Source organism: Apium graveolens, chromosome 10, assembly GCF_009905375.1.
Source record: "Apium graveolens cultivar Ventura chromosome 10, ASM990537v1, whole genome shotgun sequence".
In the NCBI taxonomy this organism is placed as follows: Eukaryota; Viridiplantae; Streptophyta; class Magnoliopsida; order Apiales; family Apiaceae; genus Apium; species Apium graveolens.
The window spans coordinates 88,618,327-88,646,287 of NC_133656.1; the positions used below are offsets into that span (position 1 = coordinate 88,618,327).

The following is a 27,961-nucleotide window of genomic DNA, read 5'->3' on the forward strand; positions in this document are numbered from 1 at the left end:
GATTCTGATGAGACATAACAGGCATAGCATGCAGAGGTGACATAGACATGTTAGGCATGGAGGGAATTAAAGGCATGGGAGCATTCTTAACATATTTGCAGTTATCAGATAGATGATTAACACTTTTATAATGCACACAGCTTTTTCTAGGAGCATACTTATCAGGTATGTAATTGTTGTATTTGTTAATCCCTACCTTCCCATTTCTATTAGATTTTCTTTTAGTTTCCTTTTTATCCTCAACCAGTTTAAGCCTATTTTTTAGCTGATCTAAAGTCATGTGTCCTATATTCACCTTACTCGCATCTTTGGATGTGCTAGCTCCTTCTTTGACAAAGTTCTTGAAAGTTGAACCATCCTTCTTATTGAGATTTTTCTTTTTAGAATCACTTGCCTGCTTTAATTGATGAGCCTTCAACGGATGCTCTTTTTCTTTCTTCAACGGATAACTTTCATCATCCGTTGATTCCACATCCGTTGACAATCCATCAATTAATTCTAACTCTTTTTTGTTTTTCTTCCAGACATTCTCACAGAATGATTCAATTCCCTGAACCTTGACAATCTGAGCGCTAACATCCCTAGATGTTTTCCAGGCCTTGATTACCTCTTGCTCACTTTCTAACTGTTTAGAAAGAATTTGTACTTTCTTAACATCTTCTTCTAGTTCACTCTCAACAGTCAAGCATTTAATTTTAATCTTTTCAAGCTCAATTACCTGATTCTCTAACACAGCATTCCTATTACTTAAAAACACATTATTCTCTTTGATTCTTGTGTTTTCTTTAGCTAGTGATTTAAGGGAAACACGCAAATGATATAATTCATTGGATATATCATTTATGGCTTCATTGCATTCAATCTTAGAAAGCTGAGAGAGATCAGTAGTAATTACCTGGTTGCTTGATGAACTAGTTTCATTTTCATCAAAATTAGCCATCAGGGCTAGGTTGACATATTCCATATCATCATCTTCATTGGCTCCATCTGCTGCCCAATCATCTTGAGTGAGAAAAGCTCTTTCCTTTTGTTTGAGTAAATCAAAATACTTCTTTTTGTAATCAACTTGCTCAAATTTCTTCTTATCAGAGGTTGGTTTCCTACACTCACTTGCAAAGTGTCCACTAATGCCACAGTTATAACATTTGAACTTGGATTTGTCCACCATGTTTTTGTTTAACTTAGTGAATTTTATATTTTTCCTGAATTTCATCTTTGCAAACCTCCTGGACAGAAAAGCCAGATGTTCATCAATATCATCAGAGTCATCTTGACTGGAATTGTCTTCATCCTCAGCTACTTGCTCCTTTCCCTTGCTTGATTCTGATTTGCTTGTGCCAATTTTGAGACTTGGCATTGTCTTCTCCTCATTCCTGGCTTCAGTCTTCTCATTGTCAGCTACAAGTGCAACTTATCCTCCTTTTCTCTTCCCCATTTCCAACAGCTCATCTTGCTCCATCTCAAGTTCATATGTCTTCAAAATTCCATATAATCTTTCAAGTGTGAAGTCCTTATAATCTTGAGAATTTCTTAGAGAAACAGTCATAGGCTTCCATTCCTTTGGTAGAGACCTTAGAAATTTTAAATTGGAGTCCTTGACTTGGTACACTCTGCCATACAGCTTCAATCCATTCAACAGTTTCTGAAATCTGTTGAAGGTATCATTCAATGATTCTCCTTCTTCAAAATGAAAATATTCATACTATTGAATGAGAAGCTGTATTTTGTTTTCTCTAACTTGCTCAGTGCCTTCACAGATAAGTTGCACAGTATCCCAAATTTCCTTAGCAGTTTGGCTGTTAATGACATTGTCAAACATATCTTGATCTAGGCCATTAAACAGAATGTTCATGGCTTTCTTGTCCTTGTGAACCTCTTCAATATCTTCAACAGTCCATTATGCTTTTGGCTTGGGAATAGACTGTCCAACAGCAACTGTTGCAGTAGCAGCTGTGGCCACCTTGTGAGGGATATGAGGACCATTTTCAATGCAGTTGATGTAGCTTTCATCTTGAGAGAGAAGATGTAAATGCATCTTCACTTTCCAGTGATGATAGTTATCTCTTTCCAGGATTGGAATCTTTACACCAATATCCTTCTTACTCATGATGTTAGCATAATAGATCTTTAAACTCTTTGTATGTTAAGAGCTTGCTCTGATACCAATTGTTATTCCCAGTGAACTAACAATGAGATTTACAGAAGGGGGTTGAATGTAAATCTCAAAACTTTTTCAAGTTTTGAGCAGTTTCTAGTCTATGTGTTTTGATGAGCAAGTGTGTGTGAATTGCTTTGAGCTAATGCAGACAGATATATATTCAAACACAAATGTAAAGAACACAACAGACTTAAAAACTTTTCTGATGGATTTGTTGTTCCACCAGAGATGTGTTATTTCAGAAAATCTGTGATTTAAAGAATTAAATCACAGCTGCTTCCTAGTACAAACTAGATGATTTTCTCTCTGGATTTTTCTAAACAGCTCTGGAAAATTCTCATCTAATTACTAGCTACTACTTGGTTTATATATTACCAAGTTTACAAGTGAAGACAAAACTATAAAATACAATTAAAAGACTCTTCACATGTTTCTTCTTCATTTCTCTATCCAATGCAATTTAGGTTTAGCTGTGAATCTTTAAATACTTCCTTGTTTGCACCAGAATGGAAATTCTGCATTTCCTTGATTCCTCCTAGAGGCTGCCACATTCCAGTTTGTCTCTGTCAACCCATGTGCCTCTGTCAGCTTATGAATTGTCACTATCAACTGCTATTGAACTAAGCATCCGTTGAAGCTTTTATCCGTTGATGACTTTATCCGTTGAAGCACTCATCCGTTGATGGATGTTATCCGTTGAAGCTTTATTCGTTGATGCATTAGCAGTTGAAGCATTATCCGTTGAAGCACTCATCCGTTGATGAATGTTTTCCGTTGAAGCTTTAGAGACATCCGTTGAAGCTTTGTTTCTCATCCGTTGAAGGCCTTTAATATCATTTGATACTATTTGACTTATACAAAATTACAAGGCATGAAATATTTACAATTAGCCCTCCTATTTGCATATCCACTAGTAGTCAACATGACTGATAATTTCCCACAACATCTAAGAATTACAACTTAAATACAGAGAATGAAATGTGCTACAATACTAAACTTATTTCTAAGTAAAGCTACTCCTTCAACGGATAGCCAAAATGGTCTTATCCGTTTAGGCTACAAACACTAGATTTCTACTTAAGTATTTTGTTTAACTTATCATCAAACTAATACACATATTCCTAACAATTGTATTATCTATATGTCATATGTGCTTAATTTGAAAATTCATTAAATGCTGATTGTTATCTGATGTGGATTTATATACTCTGATAAGTGTTTTGAATGTTCTGTGACTATTCAATCCAATGAGGATAACTGTGCTAGATGCTGACCTAGTAGTCTTTAACATACTAGAAATCCCATATTTGAATTAGTTGTTTATGTGGAAAATCTTTAACACAAGCAGATTCTGATATTGAGCTTAGTCAAGTTTACTTTGTGTATCTTATTACTAAGTCACAAACTAGATTCTTGTTTCTTATCTGTCAAATTTTGATGTCAGTAAATCTTAAGAATGAACTAAGTGCTGATAAGCCTCACTTATCAAAAGAAAAGAAAAGAATAAAAGTCAGGTACTCCTTTGAGATCTAGAGTAAAAATGTGGAAGGGAAGACCCAAGTGCATTGCCGGTATTAAGTAATATGCATTAGAAAAGCAAAAAAAAATTCTTGGTGACTTTTCACACTCTATGATTACTGGAGAAATACTCTGATAACAGCATAAATTCTGATAAGCAGTCGTGACTCACTTACACTGAGAAGCCACTGTAAAAAGGAATTTCAAAAGATGCATAAAATGAGTACAAACAGTTGAGGTGGACTCTTGCATAAATTTGTTCTATAGGAGACATCATGACTGATGACAGATTTTAAGCATTTTTTTAGTTATGCCTTATTTCTAAGATGTACTGAAGTTTATCATACTTTAATCTTTATCTGATATTTTGCTGAATGCACACACTTTCACTCCATATGAATGATGAAAATTACTGTGGTGATTAAGTTGTTGTTGACAAACAGTTAAGTGTTATTTGCATAAATTCTGAGGACAAGTTCTGATGGAAGTTCTGATGATTAAATTCTGAAGAAAACAAGTCAGTATTTGTATGAAGAATTACAGAAAAAGATATTCACTTTTTGAGTACAGAAGCCATGTTCTGATGACTGTTAAAAATCTGATATAAGTTAAGTTCTGATATTAAATCCTAATGGAATCTTTGATGCTTACGTGGCATTTTTCTTTACTTGACTTATTTGTGGTAAAATCTGAAATAATCATATTTTTATCAGAATAAATTTGGGTGAGATAAAAATAGTCATAATTATTATGGGTTAGTGGTTAACTTGTATGTCCTAAAAAAGTGCATGTGCACAGTAATTGTTAATTATTTCCCGTGCCCATTAACTCTTGCTTTAGATCTTTTACTGACTGTTATTATTACACATCAGTCTAGGGAGTCGAGGGATCATTATTTTTACTTGTAATTGTTAAACAGTCCTCGCGTCCCTTGGTATTCTATTGGCTATTTAAACCGACTATTCATCCCAGCCAAAACATCTTTCATTTTCTCACAAACTCACTCTCTTTTTATTCTCATCAACAAAAATGGTTCGTTTCAACTTGTTCCTGAACTATGAAACTTTCAATATCGAGTTGAGTTGTGTTGATTGGCAACAGGAGTGGCATGTCACCGCCATTCCTGAAGAGCTCTGGAACTCAGTTCCACAAGAGGTTCAAACAGACCTCTTGTTCTTTTCGATGGACTACCACCTCCATCTTGATCATTTGGAAGAGGAAAGGAGTGAAGCTCTCCGTCAGCAAAAACGGATCATCCGTCTTGCAGTGCTCTTCGTCAGCAGCAGAAGGAGCTAGTCGATAGGTTTTCTTAGACTAGGACTAAGGCTGTTGATGTTAAGAATCTTAGAATAGGACTATCTTGTAATTTTTGCATGTAATTGATAAATTTCATGAAATGTACTCATCTGATATATTAATGAAATTTCCTTTAATTACAAGATTTGGTCTTTGTTTCTCAAATTATATGACTGTGCATGTTCTAATTGCAATTTGTTAATCTTTACTTCATCGATTTTTAACTTTATCCTGTGATGAATGTTTTGATTTAATTTTTGATGATTTGAGGAAACAATTGAAGCACGGGTTTATGCATCTGAACCTGTGACAGTTGAAGCTGAGAATGTTACTTCTCAGAAAGAGAAAGTAGCTCAAAGTTCTGATACTTTGAAAAGGAAATCTGTAAATTCTGATGCTGCTGAAGCAAATCCTTCATTGGCAAGGAGATTGAAGAAAATGAAGGCTAGGAGGTATTTGGCTAAGGCTATATCAGAAGATACTGAAGAAGCTGAGGAAGGAGATCAGGAATCTCTGATCTCACAATAACCAATTATCATTGAAGCCCTTCCAGCTCAAGCCAAAGACACTGCTAATGACATAGTTGTTACCCCTCCTGTCTCTCCTATTAAAGCTACAGATGATGCTAAAGAACAAACTGATAATTCTGAAATAGATATTCATAATTTGAATATACCTGAAGTTATTTATCTGGAAGCTCCATCTACATCAAAGACACCAGCTCTAAAGATAAATTCTGCTGATCAGAATTTAGATGATGTTATTCCTGAATCTCCAGTTGTTTCACACACTGTTGAGCTATCAGAACAGAATGAGTCTTCCTCAAGTTCTGATGACAGTTTTTCTGTTGAGACTCCAGTACCTATTATGGGCAAGGAAGAATTGGTGAAGAAATTTGTTGACAAGGAAGCACCTATTCCTTGGGAGGATACTCATAGAGGTGTTGAGTGGACCAAGAAGTGGAATAAATCAGATTTTATTCCATATTCTAAAGTTCTGGCAGAGCATATTGTAAAAGCTGATGAGTTGCTCACAAATGCTGATTTCAAGACACAACTCAAGATCACGGCTCTGTCTACAAAACATCTTCAAGGTCTACATACTTCTACTCATGAAAAGGTTGATACACTCAGGGAACATGTTGATAAGCTAGATCTACAGATCAAGCTTGACAAGAACAGGTATATCAGACCTATTTCTAAAAAAAATGCAGCCATTAAGAAAACTCAAGAGGAGCAATAGGCCCAAATTGCTGAGGTCATGTCTAATCAAGCTTCTCAGAAAGCTCAATTAGATGAAATCCAATCTTCAGTTGAACTTCTTCTTTCTCTCTTACTTCCTGATGATGCCAAAAAGGAGGAGAAGGTAGTTAAGTCCAAATGCTCACCTACTCAAGAACTGAAGAAAAAGGATGATAAAGGTGATGACCATGGAAACTCTGAAAAGAGTAGAGGTCAAAGAAAAGTTCAAGGAAAATCTTCTATTCAAAATAAGTCAATTTCTGATGTTGTGAATGCTCAAAGACTGAAGTCAAGTGGTGATAAGCAAAGTCTGATGTCAAGTTCTGATATTCTGATTCAGTCAGGATCTGAAGACTCTCAAAGGTTTTTGCAAACTCTGAAGTTAAAGGGGAAGCAAACTACTGTTTATTACAAAGATCCTAAAATCTAGACACTAGATGAGGAGATAGCAAGAAGATTATTTCTGAAACACAATCTAGGAATGGATTTAGAAACTCTCAAGGAGGAAGAAACTAGATTTGCTGCTAAAAAGACAAATCCTAAGTCTAAAGCTTCCGATGCAAAGAAACCTCCAAGGCCTAAGGAAAAAGGCATTGTGATCAAGAAAAAGTCAAATTCTGAAACTTCAAAGTTCAAGACTAGATCACAGACTGAGAGTGATCCCAAAGACAAAGGGAAAGAAAAAATTTATGAACCAACCAAGTCACTGGACTTGAAAACTTCTCAAGATCTGATGAAACCAGTATGTAAAATGGTTCAAGTAACTGATGATAATCTTGTTGAAAATGAAAATGTTCAAATTCTGAAAAGAAGAAAGATAAATGAAGATTCTAAAATAACCTCTGACACTGCTCAGGTTGTTGTTCAGAATAAAGGACAGGAAGGTACAGAAGAAATAACAAATTCTGATCAAGCTATCAAGACATCAACTACTGACAATTCTCAAGTTGATTTGGATAAAATGACAATTGCTGATAAGAAGAAGCTTTTATGGAAGAAAGCTACTCCAGTTGAACCAAAATCCAATCTCATGATTAATCAACTTGCTACATTTAGGTTAAAATCCAAGCAACCTAGAGATAGAGTTGGATTAGATTCTGACGAAGAGAAGATTCAAACAGGAGTAGAGGTTACTCTAAGAGATCCTTTCATGTTGACAGACAAACCATATAAACAAATTAAACAAAGGCACCTTGACAAGGTGTTGTCTGCTCAAGTTATGATAGATGCTCATGATAAGGAGAATCTAAAAGAGAAATTGATCTTATTTCTCAATGATGGAAGGACTTATAGATTAGCTGATACTGATGTACTAAAGAAGTCTATCAGAGAACTTCAACATATTCACTATCTTCTGGAAGTAAAATATGATATTACAAGAAGATGGTCAGGATATATTTTGAAGGCTATAAGAGATCTATTCAGAATCTCTGGTACAAAGACTTCTCATTACAGTCCAATGATTACTGAAAGTGATGGAAGAGAAATTCCTATGCTGAAGAATTCTGCTAAGGTGGAAGTTATTCTGAAAGGAAGATGCTTATGTTATAATGAAAACTCTTCACATCCTAAGGTTATCATACTTGGTGATGGACTTGAAAGAACATCCATTCAAGCTCTCAGAACAGCCATTTATCAAATTGGTGATAGTATAGAAGAAGAACTGATGCAGGTCAAAGCACAGTTAGTTGAAGTTCTGAAGAAAGCTGAAGATAATCTGATAAATGATTTTGTTAAGAATCATTATGGATTCATATTGATTCAGTGATGTTGGTAAAGCTGGATGTTTTGTAAGTTATAGTTAATAGTCTTATTAAACTCTTATTGCATTTAAACTTAAATGTTTTTGACATCATCAAATCTATTAACTTGTACATTCTTGCATAATTTACAAGTTGAGGGAGATTGTTGGATATATTTGAGATGTCATGTCTAATATGTTTCATGTTTAGTTTTCAGATCTTAATTAAAAGGAAATATCAGTTCTTATTGGAATCAGGACTTACTGGAAGTTAGGACTTAAGGATACCAGGACTTAGATTATCAGAAGATAATATCAGAAGATGGATATCAGAACTTAAGTACTGGAGGACTAACAGTTAAGGAAAGAAGTTGATTTACAGGAAAGAAGATCGAGACTAATACAAGAAGAAGATATGTATGGAAAGAGTTAAAGGACTAGAAGAATTATATAAGATATCTGATTGATATATTTTAGGAGACAGAATTATATTCCATATCAATTAGAAGTTATCTTGTAATTGTGTGTCTATATAAACACATACATAAGTTTATACTATATGTGTTACGATCATCGAGAAGATCATACATTATAACCTAGCAACTCTCGTGATATTTGTTCATCACTGAGAGAGAACAGTTCCATTGTAACAGAGTTTATTATATCGAATACATCCGTTTTCTGTTACTTGTATTTTAAATCGATTTGATTGTATTCTACATTGTATTCAACCCCCTTCTACAGTGCTGTGTGACCTAACAGACTATGTGGACCTTGGTATGGTTATTCACCAAGGGATTCAAAGATTTTTGCAAGGGAGTACTACAGGTTTTATACCCTATGCATCTATTGTGACGAAGTTGTGTGTGGCAGTTGGTGTTCATTGGCCAGCACACGAGCAGCTCCAGATTCCTAGTGCTCCGATTAACAGTTCGACGCTGTTGAACATGACAGAGTGGTATGGTGGGAAGCCCGATCCTAAGGGGCTTGGATATTCTTATGACCATCTGTCAGTTGGAAGGCCAGCTCTTCAAGCATATGCTGGTGGCACGGCGCAGGCGAGCAAGGCAGCTTGAAGAGATGAGTTGGGAGAGGCTGGTCCATCGCAGCAGCAGTAACAGGAAGAAGCAAGAACAGATGTTGGAGTTGGTTTGATCTCAACGCAGTATAGGCGTCTAGCGAGAAGGATGGATGTGATGCATGACATCTATAGTCGGTTTGCACGTGATCTCACCCAGGCACTAGGGACTGCTTTCAGAGCCAAAGGTGTTGACATCCAATGGCCAGTATTTGGTGAGGACTCCGTGTATCCATCTAGAGACACGTCTGACACTCCACCCATTGAGGGTGATGATCCTGATTCCGAGTAGGTATGCCTGATTTTTTACTATAACCTTCATTGAGGACAGTGAAAATTTTAAGTTTGGGGGTAGTAGTTGAAGGAATATATTTTGTGTGAGTCGCATATAGTTTGCATATTCATAATATATTAGTGCATTTAGTTACATATTTTCCATGTAGTAGTTTTTTATATTATAGTTTTTATGATAGTTTGTTCATATAGTTTCATGCATTTGCATAATAATATGATCCCTTAGATGATTTTTCCGATTGATTTGTGATATTGATGCTAGTGTAGTTATGTCATATTTAGTGATATTAAGACTTGTCGAGTTGATTTGCATGCTAGAGACAATTGTATTTCACTAAGTCTTATAGGTTGCTTGAGGGCTAGATCATGATCATGTTTTATTTGTTTGTCGAGGTTTAATCGCTTGTTTATATTGAGATTTTAGGATATTCTCTTAATAATAAATTAACATGGATATTTTGAAATTGGAGAAAATTGGATTTCATTGCTAGTTGTTGTGGCTAGGTGTCAAATGGCTAGTAGCCAACTTATTTTATATGAGTAGTCTAGGGTTGAGCGAGATGGAGCGAAACACACTCGTTCAGAAATTTGTGAAAAAAAAGAAAGAGAAAAAAGAAAAAATAATATTATGTATAATTGATCATGAGTGGGATCTTTAGTACTCGAGTTATTAAGTTCTTAGGGGACTTTGTGCCTAGTGACCTAAGGCTTTTATAGTCTAGGATCCGCTAACCTAACGTTCGCTACATGGGTACTATTGTAAAAGTCTTGTGTGAACCTCACTCATTGCACAGTCAAATAAGCATATTTATGTTGTTTATGTGTATGAATAAAAGCGTGAATTCTTTTAAAATTCCAATATAAGAATTGAAGTGTTATAAGTTCTTTTGAGTCTAGCTTTTATTTTATCTATAACCTTGTGATTGCTTTGATGAGTAGTGAGTCATGATTATTGATCTAGATGCGATGGTATATCTGTAAACATTTGCACACACGCACGTCTCTGGTTTGTAGGTTGATTTGTGGGGTTCGATTGATCTTTATGCGAATAATTGCATTTGTTGAGATGTTTCTTATTGATTGGTTTAGTCATTCTTTGGGGATCGTTGCATTCATGTAGTTGCATTCATGCATTTTTATTTCTTGTTCTTTGAGTCTATTATGCTTAAGGACAAGCATCGATCCAAGTTTGGGGGTATATTGAGTGGCATTTATGATACTTTATAATGCTCCATTAAGCTTTGAATTGGTGTTTTTGTACTCAAGCTATTGGTGTTTTAATGTGTTTTCTAGTGTTTTTGCATTTCAGGAATTAATCTAGAATTTAGGTGAATTAGCATTGATTTGATGCTAATATGGTGTCAGGATGGTGTCCCAAGAATAAAGCTCGTGAAGACCAACACATTGCAGCAAGAAAAGAAGAAAAAAAAGAATTTTCTCCAGAAGGTCGGCGCGCCCGCGCAGTCATAGCACACGACCGCGCCCAAAGATCAGAGACACAGCGCGCCCGCGCTGATCAAGCGCGCGATAGCGCCAGGTCGGGATTTCTGAATCCTGATTCTTATAGGCTTTTGATTAGAGGATTTCTACTACGCATGGGCTTCTATATATACCTAAATAAAGGTCATTTTTCATAAGGAGATGTACCAAAGCACAAAGAGAAGGGGTAACAAGACCGTTTTGGCATAATTCAACGAAGGCAAAGAAGATCTAGTTTATACTTGTGATTCTTTGTTCTAAGTTGTAACTTTGGATGCTAGTATTCTTATTCGTGAACCTATACTCTTGTTTCGTACTTGGTTTATTATTTATTCAGTATAAAGACTATGTTTATTATACCATGCTTTCATCGGAACCCACATTGATGATAAGTCCGATTATGGGCTAATTGTTATCGTGGGGTTCTAGCAGATTTATTTATGGATTTCCTTAGTTAATTTGTTTCGATACCTTAGTGTGTGGTGATTATATGATAGTCTAGTATTGGTTGTGCTTATTCGTCTTATGAGCGTCACGAACTTATAAGATAGTGTGTTAATCTTTAATGAAGCGAAAGTGAATTTAAGGGTTTAGAACTTGCCATGCTAGCATAGGTTCATGTGTTATTGTTATGCATGATTCGTAGGTAATTTTAACCATCTTACTTGCCCTATGTAAACATGATAGTGAAAGAGATATGTCCTAAGTCCAATCATGTATGAGGATTTAGGAATAACTTTTATGTAATCTGTTTTGATTTCATTAATATTAATAAAAGACTTGTTTTGTTTTTATTGCGGGCTCTATCTATTTTAAGTGTTTAAATAAGATATACCACAGTTTAGAGTAGGGCTTTTTATGGATTGTGATGAGATCATAATAATGAGACATAAAAGATGATAACTCTAAACTTAAATAGTTCCTGGTCGTAGGATTACTAACTGGTAATTAATAATCCGCAAAGATCGGTACATACTATGCTTGCTTCATTATAAAGGATGTCTGTTCTCATAGACATTTGTGTGGTGACACTATAGCTAGTATGTAGGTGCTTATTATAGAATAAGTTCACTGAACATGACTCACACAGTTGAACAACTGATGGAGTTCACTCACGTGTCAGCAGTTGTTCACATAGTGATAGTTGTACAAGTATCCTTAGACTTGAGGTCATCATAGTCATCTTGTGTACACTGAACTATGCTTTGGTTTAGTTCTTAGTCTCTAGGGACAATTATAAGGGCTCTACTGGGTATAGGAATTTGTACACGAAGATAGTGTATGATCAATAAAGGATCTACCCCTTCCAGTGAAGGAAGAGAATGTTCAATGCTGATCCACTTATGCTAGTTCAGAAATCTCTGGTCAGAGTGAATGAAATTAGAAAGGAGTTTCTAATTTACATTAAATAGAACTAAGCATAATGAGTGGGAAAGCAAATGATTAAATAAGATAGGCTTGACACGAGTTCCATGCCTTATATTTAATCATGACATTGCAGGGTAGAAGGAATTAATTGTACGGTAACTATTCACTGAATGGATTCTTGGTATTCTAAGCAGTGAATTCATATTATCCGGATAGTCGCGATATGCTGAGAAGTATCCCTCACGATGTAGAATAAATATGATTAATTAACTAATCATATATAATGAATTAGAGAATTTATATAAATAATGATAAAATAGTTTTATTATTATTTATTTCTACTACCGGCTTAATATTGAACCTACAGGGCCACACCATAAAAGAGAATGATTTAATGGTGGAGGAATTAATTAATAATGGCTGATAATTATTTATTTATGAAATAAATAATTAATTGGAAAATTTAATAATTGATTAAATGAGATTTAATTGATTATAAATTAATTAAGAAAAAGTTCTTAATATTATTAATTAAGAATTTAATTTTTTGAAATTAAATCAAGTGAGAGAATATTTCTAAAGTATTTAGAAAAAGGATTAATAATTAAAAGGTGTTTTAATTATTAGTGAGAATAATAAAGGGTTAATAATAATAATATTTCATGGGAAAATTTTCAGCTAAAAATTTTGCCTATAAATATACTATTATAAACCCTATTTTTTGCAAAAAAAACCTAAAAATTTACAAAAACCCTAATTCTCTCCACCTCCTCCTCCTTCATTACATCGATTTCTTGGTGGATACCGGTGGAGTGCTTTACACTTGAGGAGCAGCTGCTAGGGATCTCCGCTCGTTGTTCTTGGATCGCTTTTAAAGGTTAGAAATCGATCCCATATGTTTTAATCACGATTTGTATGCTTTTATTTGGATTTTATATCAAGAAAATTGTTTTACCATGCTTCTGTGATAGATAAAATCCTACAGATAGATGACTTGTGCATTCAACCGTTATGTTATCAAATTCTATAGACATATAGGGTCTCAATATAATTGGTGTCTATTCAGCTTCTATCTCTTTTGTGGATGTCTGGTAGTATGGTATACGTACAACGAAAGTTGGCGTTTATCAGTTTCGTGTTACTTGATTAGTGTCATCACCATTACATGCTAAGGTTAAGAATGAAAAGACTATTGAATGAAGTACTTAATGAAGATAGAATCCAATGTTTGTGTCATATATTATTCAACTCTCTTTTATCTCTTAGTTAATATTCTCTAGTACAATTCTCAATAGTTAATCTTAGTATAATCAAAACCCAAATTGTTATTCGTCTTAGCATTAAATAATAGCCATATCATTGTTGCATAAGTGCATAAATCACATAGTTAACCTAAACCAGTCTCTGCGGGAACGAACTAGAAATAATTCTATATTACTTACGATCGCATATACTTGCGTGAATTATTAGCGCGTGCTTAGCGACTAACATGCAGATGCACCTGCATTCTGGACAAAATTTTCAGATTCTTCGTCTTGTTGAATTTGGGGGCTTGCGACCCTTTCGGACCTCAAGGTGATGGTGTTTACCTTTTCGTTAACTTCCCTCTTGCCTGGATTGGCTTCTGTATCACTCGGAAAAGTTCATGATAGTCGATTCAATAAGGCGTTAGCAATTTGCCCTATTTGGTTCTCTAGAGTCTTGATAGAAACAGCCTGGCTTTGGCATATAAGAGCCTGGTTTTTTAACATAAGCCGCAATTCCTCCAATTCAGATTTTTCAACATTTTAAGATTGACCTGCACTTCCATGCGGTAGTTGTTGAAGTTGGAGTTTTTATCTTGGTACAAATTGTTGTTAAAAACCAGGAGGATTGAATTGCTTGTTTCCAAACTGTTGGGACGGCTATTGCATCGCATTCTAATTATTGCTCCAGCTGAAGTTAGGATGATTCCTGTTGTCTGGATGATAAGTGTCTGGCATTGGCTGCTGCAATCTCTGAAAGTTGCTCACAAACTGAGCTGATTCACTAGATATAGCGCATTGCTCCATCGTATGTGAACCTGCACAAAGCTCACAAACACTTGTTATCTGATTAACATCATAGTTAGCCAGAGAATCGATCTTCATAGATAACGCCTTTAGATGAGCAGCTATAGTTGTAGCTGTATCCACTTCAAGAACTCCTGCTACCTTGCCCTGTGGCAATCTCTGGGTTGGATATTGATATTCATTCGCAGCCATCATCTCAATTAGAGCATAAGCTTCCTCATAGCCCTTTGCCCATAATGCTCCACCTGATGCTGCATCAAGCATGGGTCTAGAATGTGCTCCAAACTATTGTAAAAACAATTGATGATCATCCAATCAGGAATGCCATGATGAGGACACTTCCTAAGCATCTCCTTATAGTGCTCCCAAGCTTCACATAGAGTTTCTTCCGATCACTGCGCAAATTGAGTAAGAGCATTCCTGAGTGCAGCTGTCTTCGCCATAGGGAAAAATTTAGTAAGAAACTTCTGAGAAAGATCCTCCCAAGTAGTGATAGACCAGCTGGTAGAGAGTGTAACCAGCTCTTAGCCTTGTCCCTCAGAGAGAATGGGAACAGTCTTAGTTTCACCGCATCCTCAGACACACCATTGAACCTGAAGGTGTCGCAGATCTCTATGAAATCCCTGATGTGCATATTTGGATCTTCTGTTGGAGAACCCCCAAACTGGACTGAATTCTGTATCCATTTAATCATTTCAGGCTTGATTTCAAAGGTATTAGCCGCGATTATTGGACTGACAATGCTAGATTGAATGTCATTGATCTTGGGTTGAGAAAAATCCATCAACGCTTTCGTTGGTGTTGCTGGATCTCCCATTGTAATGAGTACCTGAAACACAAACAAGTAAACCGTGAAAGTAATAGAATCCGAGTCAGTGAACTTTAATGACCACTGATGTTAAGCACATAAACTAAAAATTATCACCGAGTCCCCGGCAGCGACGCCAAAAACTTGTTGGACGAAAACACGCGCTAATTTTACATGCAAGTATATGTGTTCGCAAGTAATATAGAATTCTTTCTAGTTCGTTCCCACAGAGACTGGTTTAGGTTAAGTTCAATTTATGCATTTATGCAACAATGATATGGTTATCGTTCAATGCTAAGACAAATAACAATTTGGGTTTTGATTAAACTAAGAGATTATACTAACTATAATTAACTAAGAGAATAAGAGGGTTGAATTACTTATACGAGACAAACATGGGATTCTAACTACATTACTACTTCATTCAAAGTCATTGTTCTTAACCTTAGCATGCAATGGTGATGAAAACTAATCAGATAACACGAAACTAGTAAACGCCAGCTTTCGTTCCACGAATACCCTACTACCAGACATCCAAAAAAGAGATAGAAGCTGTATAGACACCAATTATATTGAGACCCTATATGTCTATAGAATTTGACAACATAACGGTTTAATGCGCAAGTTATCTATCATGATTACATAGGGTAAGTAAGATGGTTAAAATTACCTACGAATCACGAATAACAATTATACATGAACCTATGCTAGCATGAAAAGTTCGAAACCTCTATATTCAATTTCGCTTCAATAGAGATTAACACGCTATCTTATATGTTAGCTACGCACATAAAACGAATAAGCACAACCTATACTAGGATATCAATCAATCACCACACACCAAGATATTGAAATAAATTAACTATAAAAATCCATAAGTAAATCTGTTGGAACCCCACGATAATGATTAGTTCATAATCCAACTCGTCGTCACTATGGGTTCCAATGAAAGCATGATATATAAATAATATAAGAGTATTAGGGTTCAAAGACAAATCGAAAACAAGCATCCAAGTATCGCCTAAATTGAAGAATATAAAATTCTTCTTCTACGTAATCGTCTTGCGCTCTATAGGTCTTCGTATTGCTCTCCTTTGGCTAGTTAGGATATATATAGGCTTCAGAATCAAACTGCGCATCTCCTACTTCCCTGGCACGGCCGCCCCGCCTTGCGCGCGGGCGCACCATGCTACTGTAGTTGGAATTATAAATTTTCTTCTTTTTGCTGTAACTTTTGCTCCACTCGTCATAATTTGGTGAATAAGTAGTCCACGTGAAGATCTCGAGATCCTCTACAAATTGGGAATGGCCTTGACTTCAGATTCTTGGCTCTTTTCAGCATATATCAATTAAAAGCCCCTTTCTATCTTTAACTAATGCCTGAAATGTAAAAACACAAAAACACATCAAAAATACCAATAATTTGAGTCCAAAACACCAACTTCAGCCTGTAATAAAGCATTCCAAGTAGATATAAAATCAACTTATCAGGGGGGTGGGGTGAATGTATTTTTGTGTTTTTCTGCTTTTTTTGAAGTGTTTATGGTGGTGAACAAAGTAAATTTAACCTTGTAGTGAAATGTGTTAATACTGAAATTAAATATATTAATAGTGAACACAGATCTTTCAAAATTCACTTAATTTTATATTAAAATTAAGAATGTTTTGCTACAAAATGTTTAGGCTCTTTGTTGATAAAGAGCTTAGCTTCTTCCCTAGGAGAATACAAGATTTTCTTATCTAAATTGTTACATCTAACAAAGCATCCAGTGTTTACTTTATAGAACAAGAAACACTGGTTATTACACAACATGTATTAGCATGTACTAAACCCTATTTTTGGATAATCAAATCTTTCCATTTCTGGCTTAGTGTATCTTTGCTAATCTTGCACGCCTGTGACTTTACTTTTCCAGTTAATCTTGGCATTAGATCTTGTACTCTTCAAGCTGCTTTTGTAGACTTGTCAATCCAAGTGATTAGATTGTTTGTTGATTGATAATCTTGGATATGAACTGGTCTGCACTTTGTACTTTGAGTTTTACTTCGAGATCTCCAGTTTGGTATATAGAGAACTTGACATCTCGATAAGTATATTGGGTTATCGAGATCTCTAATCACTCTATAGTTGTTTTGACTTATTTAAGTCTCTGAGTTCTCTATAAGAGAATTTGGCTTGTCAAGATCTCTTATCTTCATGTATTCACTTTTACTTATCGATAATTCTAAGTTCTCTAGTTACAACCTGGCTCATCGATAACTCTGAGTTCTCTAGTGACAAATTGGCTTATCGATAACTCAGAGTTCTCTAGTGAAGAAATGACTTGTCGATATCTCCATTCTTCATGTCTTCAAATTGGCTTGTCGATATCTCTGAGTTCTCTAGTACCTTTTCTTGACTTGTCGATAAGTCATTCTGGAGTTCTCGAATGACTTCTCTATAACACTTAATCTGTGACTTGTAGAGATCTTGACTTAGAATATTTTTCTCAAAATAGATTTATTCAACTCCAAGCTTTTTTATAATTCTTATGAGGCATGATCTTCTTGATCTTCTTCCAGATAGAATTCTTAGGCTTGAAACTGTTTATAGAAAAAGACTCCAGTCTGCCCTTGAACATTTTTTATAGACTTAAATGATACAATATAAAATACAAACTTATATTACAATACAACTTACTTAGGGTTGTCAATTTGACTTAGTCTTGTTATTGTACAGGCATGTCTTGTACAACAATCTCCCCCACTTTGTGAGAAGATTGCTTATCACAAATTTATGCTTGTTAACAATACTAACCCCAAGCTATAGTGGACATATAAACTTTATAAAAGAATGACAGAAATACAATACTTATCATTGAGCATTTATAGAATTTTGTATAGGAAATTCATTACATAAAATCTTCATATCCTGACTCTTTTCTAATGAGATATTTAAGAGTTACTAATACTTCCATTTCTTCTAAAATTTCAGTACCCCTTAAAGCTTCCACAAGTTTGAGCCACTCATCTAATGAATAACCATTTAGGTAACCAGCTCTAAATCTTGAAAATCTGCCAACTTTGATATTCAGAAAATGTCCATCCTTTGAAAGTCTGCTCATCCCTTGTGCTTTAAACTCATTTGATCTTTTCTCAATTCTTGCAAGTTCTTATGCATACTTCCTATCCCTTTCTTCCTTTTCATCTTTGGCTCTTGCAATTTTCTCATCTCTTTCTTTTACCCATACACTGTATGTATCTTTCCAAAACCTTGTGATTGTATCCTTATCCTTCATCAAACTAATCACTCTTTTAAATTTTGTCGTTGAAAGTCTATCCATTAGGTCACTGCCAAGTAGAGTGAAAGAGCCATCATTGTAATAAATTCTGACTTATGTGTATGATACTGCCCATACTCTGACTATTTCTTCAGCTAGATGTTGGAAATATTCATCATCTGTGAAGCACCAGTTTAATGGCAGGAAGTCAGATTGGTCATTGAAGTTGCATAATGATCTCTCAGTAACTGACAGCTGCTTTGCTTTTCTTCCAACAGATTTAAAGTGTGTCTTGGTTGGAGGTCTATATGAAGGTAGGCTTGTGATTTTCTTCAAGTTGGTTTTAGTGGTAGTGATTGAGATTTTGAGAAGTGAATTTGCAGTTGTCTTGTATAGAAATTTTGGCTTTGAGGTGAGAGATTGTTGAATGTTTGAGTTCAGAGATTTGGTAGGTTGAGATTGTGTCATTTGGATTTTTAGGGTTTGTTGGTGTGGTCCTGAATGGTCCTCGTTTTTCTTTTTACTTCTCTCATCACCTCTCTTTTTCTCCTCCTTCTTTTTATCTTTGCTTGCAGATACCTAAGAGGATTGACTTGGATTTGAGCCAGAAGATTTTTGATCATCTTTCTTCTACTCATCATCATCCAAGTTATCCTAATTGATTTGAGTTTTAGGCAGGCATGTTGGTTTCAGGATTTCTCAGATATCTTCCCAACAACTTAATCATTTCTTCATCTTCAACAGTCTTGTTTTTCTTGACTTTCAAATCAAACTCCAAAATCATGATAAGCTTTTTGTTGGCCATGATACATTACTTAGGGATCTGGAAGTGTTTGCAATGTTTGGTGGTGGGATAGATGTATTCCACTCCCTTGCCTGCTTGCAGATGTGCTTCAGGAAAAGCAACCGCTTGAGCATTTTTTAATTCAGTTAGCAAGAGAGTGTCTTCAGGAATCACCCTTTTAAATTTGTTTATCGGGATGTCCAACTCAGATTCCCTTCTAGAGATAAGATAATAAGGGACACCTGCATACACCTGTCTACCCCCGAGTCATTTATGTTGATCATAATTATTTTCTCCTGAAAGCTGTCCTTTGTGACTAAGATCACCCTTATTGAGTTAATTGTCCTGTCCAAGGCCTTTTTGTAGGTGAAGAAATTATTATTGAGAGAAGCCCTGAGAGCCTTGAGCAATTCATCAAATTCCCTGCTCAGACTAGGTCCCTCAACTACTCTAATAAGCCTCTTCACTCCAATATCAACTTTTTGAGTTTTGCTCTTTTTAGCAGCTTGGACAGTTTGAGTAGATGATCTTAATAGCCTAGCCTCTATCTCCCCCTTAGTCTTGTTGACAGGCATGAGAAGGGGAGTAGGAATTTCAGGCCTTACAGCTTCTTGAAGTGCAGGCAGAGGTATGTTAAACTTTCCCATGCTAGCTCCCAAAGCCATAGCATTTTGCATTTGTAAGTGCTTGTGGGAGTATATTGAGGATTGTATATATGTCTTTTGAATATGCACCAATGAGGTGAGAGCATGCACTTGAGCTGTAAGTGAGTCATTGGAAGACTGCAAGTTGGAGACTTGTTGTTGAAGAGACTGAATTTGAAGATTTCTAGATATTGAAACAGGTTGATGAGAGCTGGAAGAAGTAGAAGGTTCAAATGTGTCTTCCACAACTTGTTTAATACGCAATGCAGAAGGCTCATATCTGCTTTGGTGAAGTTGGTTCAACTTAAGCTTTATGTCATTTGAACTTGTTATTTGTTGTTAAACCACTTCATGGAGAGCAATGAAAGACTGTCTGAGATTTTTGACATCTATTTCCATAGTATTCAGATCCATCATTGCCATTTGATCAGCAAAATGTTTAAACTTTAAAGTAATCTTGACTTGTGAGGGTATAATCTCATCCATCTTCTCATTTATCAGTTTCCTTACTTTGTCTTCATGACCAATCAGCTTGAGTTTTAGAGCTCTACCAAAGAGATGGAAAACTTTGAGTTGTGCTTTGGAAACTTCATTGATTGCATCATAAATGATAGCAGGAGTTAAGGCTTTAGCATTGCTTCCCAAGATAGTTAGGTAATATTCCCTGAATTTAGCTAATACACCCTCCATTTCCAGATTGTAGTCCTTACTCATCCAAGCATCACAGTTGCCATCCTGTTCAGCTTCATTAACAATTTTGTCTTGTTGCTCTTGGACATCTGTTTGATAGGAGAGCATTATGGCTTAGTAATCCTGGTTAGACATATCTGAGGTTAGGAGTTGTTGAGAGATCTGTACAAGTCCTGCTAGCTGATCAACCCTGAAATCTTCAAAATTAGACTAAGGTGCAGCTTCTTGGAGCCAGTTGGAGACTAGATGAGTTGGTTGAGAAGTTGAGGGTTCAGTTATTTGGATTTGTGAGGAGCCAGGAACACATGTGACAGAAGTCACAGTTGAACTCACACTTTGCACTGTGGTTATGACAGGTTGTTGTTCCTCACCAGTTGTGGAAAACTTCATTTGAATTGGAGGGGATTTGACTGTGCTACTGTCATCTGCAACAGCCTCAAACCCTTGTGTGTCTTGCACCATATTGTCACTTAAATGTGTTATTCTTGCCTCCTCAATGACAGGATCATTGGCAATTGTACTCCCAACTTCAATTGTCAAAGCAATTTCAGCCAGGGGTTTGAGGGGAGTTGTTCCTGGAACAGGAACCTCCAATTGAATTGGAGAGGATTTATATAACTCCCCTTCAGGAGTACTACCCTGAAACCTAACAGTCTGTGAAGACTAATTTGCACTTGAAGGTGTATTTGAGATCTTCATGAGGTCTTCAGTAAAACTAATGAATCCCCCATATTTGTGTTGGTGTCATCAAGGTCTACCCCAGCATGTAGCCTCTCACCAACTAATTATGGTTTCTGGGTGGTGAGCAAGGTTTCTTGAACCAAGTCACTTGAATGGGGTTGTACTTGAGAATTAGATTCAAGCACTTTATGAGAATAAGAAATTTGAGAGATGAGTAGAGTTTGATCATGAGTGAGTGTTGGCAGCTCCCCCTGAGTGAATGAGGGAGTTTCAATAGATGTGCTCTCACTGTGTGTGCCATCCTTATTTCTTCTTTTATACACTAAAACTTGATCTAGTGCAGGTGCAGACTCATTACAAGATGCATTGGGGAGAATGCTATTTTCAATAGAAGCACCCTGTTGAGAGGATGTCTCTAGAATCTGTTTTTTCCCCATTTATATAACTGCATCCTTTTGGGAGGATACAGAGGTGGTTTGAGTGGTCAACTCGGTTTTCTTGGCCTTCTTTATTTTTCTGACCAAAGGTGACTCAGTTGGTGTTTGTTCCTCACCACTCTCATTCATTACTGTAAGGGTTATCTCCTTTCTCTTCTTTTTACTCACTTCATCCTTTTGAGAGGATGAAGTGGTTGGTTTCCTAGCTGCTATTTTTTTTGAAGAAATGGTCTCAACTTGGGAAGGCCCCTGTTGGTTTTCCTATATTTGAACTTCTACAGGTTCAGGGACCATAGATGTACTAGATTGAGTATTTGATCTCATATCAGGCATAGGTATGGGTAAGTCCTAAACCTCTCCATCATGAATGAAGTGATTTTCAGACTCACATTTACCTTATTCTTTGTAGTAAGTGAACCAAATATTATTTTGGACACTTGCTTACAATTGCTATTTTATTGTTGTATATACCATTCAACAAGTGTATATCTGTTACTTTATGATTTAAAGTAGACATATTAAATTTAGGAAAGAAAATTTCCTTACCTCTAGCATATTATGCATAGTTAGCCTGGTTACAAGTTCTTCCAAGATCAATAGACCAACATTTAAGTGTCTGTTGTGGGCTATTGAGAACACCAACTTTTGCACCACACTTGAGATATTGTCATATCCTGTCTTCCTGCATGTGAAGGCCCTCACTATAAAATCAAACACAAAGGACCATTTATTCCTTAGGTTTGTCATGTTCAAACTTGCCAAGTTGATTCATCCACCATAGTTGATGAAGTCCATAAACTCAGCTAGTTCATCCTAGGTTGGCACCTCCACTAGATTTGCAGTTGGAAGACCCAAAGCTGCATTCACATCTTGCTCATTGAACTCTATCTGTTGGCCTCCAATTAAGCAGGTCACCACCAAGGACACGGAGTTGTCAAAGATAACAGTTCTCACCACTTCTATTGTCCATAATTCATGAAGAACATCTAAGTATAGGACTGGGTTAGCTGTCAAAGCACCTGCAAAATAGGATTCAAATAAACATTTCACAAACCCCTTGAAATTGTCAGGGGCTTGGTTAGCATCAGTGAAAGCAATATAGTTGGTTCCTTTCTCTGGGATTATAGCTCTAACATTGTTGAGGGCCATTGTTGTTGAGTAAGATTGAATGGGTAAGAAAAATTAGTGAGAAAGGGTTTAAAACGAGAGAGAAATCGGTTTGGAATTGAAAAAGCTAGGTCACTTAGAGTTCTCGAAGGCATAATTATATGTGTATCGAGATGTTTGGGTATTTATAGTAAAAGCAAATGACTTGTCGAGAATTCAAAAATAGACGTTTGGAATTAGTCTATCGAGAAGTAATTTTGAAATGTGAAAAATATATCGATAAGTCATTTTATTTATTCATGTAGAGAACTAAAAAAACTTATCGAGATATCAAATAAATAAGCAGTTTGTCCAAAATGGACTGAATTGTTTCCAATTTTTATTTGAATAAATCAAAATAAAATTAGAATAATTTTGCCAAAAGTATTTTAACAAAATAATTTATTGAATTAAATTATTTCAGTTCTGAGTTATTTATAAGTCCAAAATGATACTTGTAGATAACTCTGTGAGTTAACACTTATAGAGAAATCTACAATGACTTATCGATAAGTCATAATAAAGCTTATCGAGAAGTCAGTAAATTGACTTATCGAGAACTCACTCAAGAAGTCTTAAAATGACTTGTCGATAAGTCAGTTAGACTTATCGAGAACTCAGTTCTCTATATACTTTTGATCACTTTGATTTTGCTTTGTGTTAATTTTATATATTGAAAATGTAAATCAACATCCAGACAGTTTATTTAGAATTTGAAAAATTCCAAGCTGAATTTTGAATTTTGAAAAATAAATATAGAGATTTCTGAAATATTTATAATTCATATTTTAGTTAATTTCTAATTAAATAAAATATTAATTTTGATTTAATAGAAATTAATCTGCTGCAACACATTAGCTGAGTTCTTTCCTTAAGATGAAGAATTTAAAATCCCAATTTCACCTACAAGTTTAGTGAAAGTTGCTTCATCCAAAGGTTTAGTAAAAATGTCAGCTAATTGTTTTTCTGTTGGAACAAAAATGAGCTCAATGATACCATTTGCAGCATGTTCTCTAATATTATGGCACCTTACATCAACATGCTTTGTCCTAGAATGATTAACTGGATTAGCCACAATAGATATAACACTAGTATTGTCACACATGATTGGAATTTTGTGTAACACTAGGCCATAATCCATTAGCTGATTTCTAATCCAAAGCACTTGAGTACACCAACTTCCAGAAGCTATGTATTCAGCTTCAGCTGTGGAAGTTGACATAGATTATCGTTTCTTGCTATACCAGGATACAAGTCTTTGTCCAAGAAACTGAGAGCTTCCACTGGTACTCTTTCTGTCAATCCTGCATCCAACAAAATTTGCATCTGTGTATCCAACAACTTCAAATCCAGTTCCCTTAGGATACCATAATCCCAAGTTTGGAGTCCCTTTCAAGTATCTGAAAATCCTCTTCACAGCCATCAAATGTGATTCTTTTGGATTGGCTTGAAATCTTGCACATAGACATGTTGCAAACATGATGTCTGGTCTACTTGCAGTTAAGTAAAGCAATGATCCAATCATTCATCTATAGCTTGTAATATCTACACTCTTGCCCTTTTTATCTTCATCCAATTTTGTTGCTGTAGACATATATGTAGATGCAGGTGAACAATCAACCATGCCAGACTTTTTCAATAAATCTTTAACATACTTAGTTTGGTTGATGAAGATCCCATCACTTCTTTGACTTACTTGAAATCCAAGGAAGTAACTTAATTCCCCTTATATTCACTCTGCATAAGCTTAGAGAATCTTTGACACAGCTTCTCATTAGTAGAACCAAAAATGATATCATCCACATAAATCTGAATCAGGATCATATCACCACCATGCAGCTTATAGAAGAGTGTCTTGTCTATTGTTCCTCTAGTGAAACCATGTTAAGTAGAAAATCTGTCAATATGTCATACCAAGCTCTAGGTGCCTACTTTAGTCCATATAGAGCCTTGAGTAGTTTGTACACAAAATCTAAAAATTCTGGATCCTCAAAGCCATGTGGCTGTTGCACATAAACTTCTTCTTCTAGCTCACCATTTAGGAAGGCACTCTTGACATCCATTTGATATACTTTGAAGTTTGAATGTGCAGCAAATGCTAGAAAAATCCGTATTGTTTCAAGTCTTGTAACTGGAGCAAAGGTTTCATCATAATCAATTCCTTCTTCCTGTGAATAGCCTTTTGCAACCAACCTTGCCTTATTTCTGGTAACTATTTTATTTTCATCTACCTTGATCCTGAACACCCATTTTGTTCCAATTACACTTCTGTTCTTTGGTGCAGGAACTAACTCCCAAACTTTGTTTCTTTCAAACTGATTAAGCTCTTCTTGCATGGAAGATATCCAATCAGGATCCATAAGAGCTTCTTCAGTTTTCTTAGGCTCGACTTATGACAGAAAACATGCATGTAGGCACTCATTAGCAGTTGCACTTCTAGTCCTTACACCAGCATTGGGATCACCAATGATTGCATTTTGATTATGACTCTTATCCCATTTTCTAGTGTGAGTTTGTTGATTGGTGCCTTCATTATTTTCTTCATTATTGGTATGACTAGTAGATCCTTCTTCTCTTTCTCCCCCTGAGTTTGTGCTATCAAATTCAGGTGTATGAGATGAGCTTCTATTTTCATGATTTTCTTGTTCAGTAGTCTCTTCATTCATTATCTGTTGTGCATTACCTTTATCTTCTTCATCAGAATCACTGTTAATGTTAAGATTTTCACATGCAAGGGCTTCAGCTTCATTATCATCAAGACATTCCAAGCCATGACACTTGTCATCATCAAAAGTCACATCTGTGCTTTCCATGATTTTCTCTTGATCAATTACATAGACCTTGTAGGCAATTCTCTCCAATGAATATCCCATAAAAATTGCTTCAAAAACCTTTGAGTCAAATTTTCCCACATATTTAGAGTTGTCTTTTAAAATGTAACACTTGCTTCCAAACACATGAAGATGCTTTACAACAGGCTTTCTCTTAGACATGATTGAGTAAGGTGATTTTCCATAATTCTTGTTAATGAGATATTTGTTTTGGGTGTAGAAAGCAGTATTTACAGCTTCTTCCCAAAAACTAGTTGGCAGATTGGCATCTTGCAGAATTTTCCTTGCAGCTTCTACTAATGTTCGGTTCTTTCTCTCAACTACCCCATTTTGTTGAGGTGTTCTTGCAACAGAGAACTCTTGAACAATGCCTTTGTTTTTACAAAATTCACTCAATATTGCAATTTTGAATTATGTTCCATTATCACTTCTCAATCTCATCACATAGTTTTGATCTTCAGCCTGTTTCTTTATCTTCTTAATGTGACCAATTATGATGTGTGTAGTCTCATCTTTAGAATGCATAAATTCTACCCATGTGTATCTTGAGTAGTCATCCACCATCACAAGGGCATATTTGTTCCTCGAAATAGACATTCACTGGCCCAAACAAGTCCATGTGAATAAGTTGCAACGGTGCACTTATGAAATTCACAGTTTTTGACTTGTGACTTGATTTTGGCATGTCTCTCACCAACTCTTTCTTGACCAGAGTATTAATTGCCTTGTAGTTTAGATGTGAGAGTTTCTTATGCCATAACTTGCTTTGCTCTATGGATGCCTTGGTATAGAAGCAACAAATTCCATCCTCATTTGTTGAGTCCAAGTTCGCAACAAACAAGTTTCCTTTCCTTGCTCCTTTCAGTGCAAATTCATTGGTTTTCTTGCTGATGAAAATACATTCTTCTTTGTCAAATAGAACTTTAAAACCTTTGTCTGCAAACTGGCTGACAATGAGAAGATTTACTTCAAGACCAGCTAACAATGCTACATCATCAATGACAACATTTCCAGAAACAATCTTGCTATATCCCATTATGAATCCTTTATTGTTGTCTCCAAAGGTCACCAAAGGGCCAACATTCTCCTCAAATTGTGATAGCAGGGCCTTATCACCTGTCATATGCCTGGAACATCCACTGTCTATGATCCATATGACCTTCTTCATTTTGCCCTGCACACAATGAGTTTTAAGTGTGTTTAGCAACCCAAGTAGTGTTGGGTACTTTCTTCTTGTTAACTGATTTAGCAGAAATAGAGTTAGAAGTCTCAGAAAGAATAGCATTCATAGATATTTATGCATTTTCGCTTGCAGTTGTAGATCCAATACTGACTTTTTTGAGATCTACTCTCAGCTTGTGACAACTTTTCATTACTTTTAAGTTACAGGGAATGCAGTCAAACTTATCACAAAATGAACATGGATCATTTGCCTTAGCTTCATTTTACTTGCAGGCTCCTTCAACTGGCTTGCTAACAACCTTTACAAAGGTGAGCTAGGTGATTCACAGATCCATATTTTTTACATTTCTTCCTTGGAGCATCTGCAACATAAGCAAAATTGTTTCTTTTGTTTATCCCAATCTTCCCATTTCTATTCTTCTTCTTCTTTCTTACATCTTCAGTTTTTTTTCCTTGACAGGTTTTTTAGAATCTTGGTTATCCATGAGCTTCATTTCAGCTTTTGAAGTTTGAACTGTTTCTGCATTTTTCTTCTCATTGTCTTCATCAGCATTTTATTGCTTTATGATCAACTCCTTTTCACTAAAATCTACTTCATATACTTTGAACATAGGTGAGCCAACCTTTTCAGCATAGCTGGAACATCTTCATTTTTATTTGCTTTCCCTTTTTTACCTATAGCTTTCTTCTTGTTGTTCAAGGCATCATAATCAAGACCAATAGCAATATTTGTACATGGCTTGTTCTTCTCATGATATTTTCCAACCAATTCAGATGCATTCCTGAAATATTTCAATTTGACTTCATTATTTTCTAACTTCTCCCTTAACACAGCTTCAATCTCATTTGCGCATTTGAGCTTGTTCTTCAAATATGCATTTTCTTTTTTCACAGCTTCAAGCTCTACCAACAACAACTCAGTTTCTTGTTTCTCATTTTCAAGCTTCTCATTTATCTTTTTCAGTCTACTAACCTCTTCATTAGTAGCAACCATACTTGTATGAATGTGAAACATTTCTGTGCTCATCTTTTTTCTACAGTTTCTTTATTTTGACTCACATTTAAATCAATGGTGGTAAGAGTTGGTACATGTGTTTTTGATGAGGATGACTCTCCTTGCTACAAGGCCATAAATGCATAATATCCAACTTCCTCATCTTCATCATTATCAGAATCATCCCAACTCTTTCCCTCTGCAATATAAGCTTTGCTTTGTTGTTTCTTTAGAAGAGATTCATACTTTGCTTTCTTGGGTTTCCTACATTCTGTAGCAA

General features: G+C 35.6%; 1 non-coding gene across 1 annotated transcript; it reads left to right on the forward strand.

Moving 5' to 3' along the window:
• The first annotated feature begins 14,545 nt into the window (after nt 1-14,545).
• On the forward strand, nt 14,546-14,652 carry LOC141694580 (small nucleolar RNA R71). Its single transcript, XR_012563870.1, has one exon. It is a non-coding gene; the product is annotated as a small nucleolar RNA R71 (small nucleolar RNA).
• The last annotated feature ends 13,309 nt before the right edge of the window (nt 14,653-27,961 follow it).